At 36.2% G+C, this 2402-nt stretch overlaps 1 long non-coding RNA gene across 1 annotated transcript in view; it reads left to right on the forward strand.

Annotated features, from left to right (window-relative positions):
- The window catches only part of LOC108535340 (uncharacterized), a 28101-nt gene extending 25962 nt beyond the window's left edge, over positions 1–2139 (forward strand). Inside the window, exon 3 of the long non-coding RNA XR_001887209.1 lies at positions 528–2139. This is a non-coding gene — a long non-coding RNA (uncharacterized LOC108535340). The remainder of the gene's footprint in view (positions 1–527) is intronic.
- Positions 2140–2402: the final 263 nt, after the last annotated feature.

Here is a 2402-nt window from a genome sequence, read left to right on the forward strand (position 1 = left end):
TTTTTTTTTTTTTTTTCCCCTAGATTATAAGCAATTAAATTGTTTCAAGAGGAAATTACTGAATGAGTGCATCCTTTTAGGGTTCTAATATTTTATACAAATCTTCTGGCAATAATGTCTTATTCTACACAAATTACTTTATTGGTCAAAATTGAAAACTCTATTTGAAAATCGAGTCAATAAAGAATATGTTTAGGAAGAGCCAAGATCTATCAGCTTTTTACAACTCAAGTTATGTTTGTTACCACTTATTTCACATTCCTAAAAATCTGGGTAGAATTAATGTCTATCCTAGATATTTTTTAGAAACCAGTTTTCTCACTGTCTGCCCTGTTCTATGGCTTATTAGATATATACTGGCTTTTTTTTTTTTTTTTTTTTTTTTTTTTTTTTTTTTTTTTACCTTATATCCTACCTACAACAATGATTGCCCAAGTCATTTGATCCTGGTTATTGCCCAGTTCTGACCCATTGTTTCTTGATGTTGACTTCCCTGGATTATTGGTTGTCTTGGCTTTGACTTTCAGGTTTCTTTGGTTTGACAGCACATTTGGACACATTTCTGCAAATTGACCCTTGGCATCTCTTCTTGGAACAAAATTTTGTATTTGGACTCTGGCACCATGCACCACAGATGCAAGCAAGAAGCACTTCTACCTTCTGAGGTGGCCCCTCAAACTCAAGCCAGCTAGGCTAGGCCTGTCCAGCTTTCCTTCAGAAAGAAGGACTGGAGAGTTGCTGCTTACTTTCTCAAATGTCATTACTTAGCCAGTCTTCTGGAGACTGAGATTCATGAACATTGGACTCTTGCCTGTAATTACAATTCTGTAGTATATTAACCTTATTTTCAGCTGTATTTTTAGTTGCTCTATGACTTCATCTTGAAAATAACTATACTCTTTCTGCATTTATTCTAATCTTACTTCTGATCTTAATTTTAAAAGATCCTTATCAATGAAATCATATATAAAACATCTAATAACTATTTTGAACTTTAAGATGTATTCTTAAATTTTAGTGAAATGGGATTTAGAATCAACTTTGTGAAGGTTACTAACAGAATAACAAATAGCTTCTACCATAAGGCAGTTTATAGTTAATGTAAAGAATATTACACTTGTTTATACATCAAAAAGCCATTTTCTTTCTGTAAACCTCAGAGAGCTATCTATATTTAATGAATGAATGAATGTTTGATGAATGAATTCCTGTCAGTCTTTACTGAAGTCTTATCTCTTATCTGGAATTCTTTCTTTACCCCTATGGCTTCATAAATTCCAACCAGTATCCCGGCTTAATTCAGATTCCTTACAAGGATCTGAGAAGGGTTGGAGCTGTGTTATGGGTATGACTGGTAGATAGTTTTGAGCAACACTATCACCAGAAACTCTCTATTTTTCTCCCAGTGACTTTTTGTTGAGGGTTGAAGAGTTTCCTTGAAGGTAAAAAAAAAAAAAAAAAAAAAACACTGTACTTATCCAAAATATTACAGATGTAACTTATGGTTCAACAGAAGCCTTTGCAAGCCAGAATACAGAAAGAACCTTGAAACCTTGCAGAAGTTTGCAGATTCAGCAACTTCTGAATCTGAGACTGAGGTAGGAATGAAATGGTAATTCTGAGTATGGTGTGGTGCCAAGTCCTGAAACCGATCCCAATATACCTACCCTAGAAGCATGTGGAGATGCTGAGGACATGAAGGGCTCTGCGTGTGATCTGGAAAAGGTGTTCCACTATATTCCGAAAGATGTATGGGCTGTGGCAGGCAGAGCCAATTATCCAGCAAAAATTCATGAATTGTTACTGAAAAGTGACTTCTCAGATAAGTATTACCTTTCTCAGCTCTCCTTGTCATTAGACATTACCATGGTGACTCAGCTCTATCCAGTGGGATATTGTAAGAAGTGATGTTACTATTCAAGATCTGGCTTATGAAAGTGCTCCTCTGTGATCTTTTCTCTTTTTTTCTGCTGCCTATAATAAAATCTTCTCCCAGGGAACATTGGAAGCCTCATGCTGAACAGCAGAAACTTCACCAATCTGGGTCTCTGTGTGACTGAAAGTGTAAGAGATGGCAGATCCATCTACCTGTTCTCTCACCTCTTACTGTCACATAATCAAGAAATACACTTCCATTGTTGTGAGCCATATATACTTTTGAGTCTACTTGTACTGTGAGTCTACTCTAGTTCAGATGGTCAAGCTCTCCTGCTATGGAACGCTACCCATTGAGCTTAATATAGTGGGATGAAACATTGCAAAGAGTTTTGACATACTGTTTGAGCACTGACAACATTAATGTTGCAAATAAAAAGGTAGGAATATGGACCTTAATGAAATAAGAGGCCTGTCTGAGGCAAGGATTGATGGCGAAGATAGAGCTTGGAGTAGCAGAGGATGGT

This window comes from Rhinopithecus bieti, unplaced genomic scaffold (assembly GCF_001698545.2).
Source record: "Rhinopithecus bieti isolate Rb0 unplaced genomic scaffold, ASM169854v2 scaffold_12891, whole genome shotgun sequence".
Taxonomy (NCBI): Eukaryota; Metazoa; Chordata; class Mammalia; order Primates; family Cercopithecidae; genus Rhinopithecus; species Rhinopithecus bieti.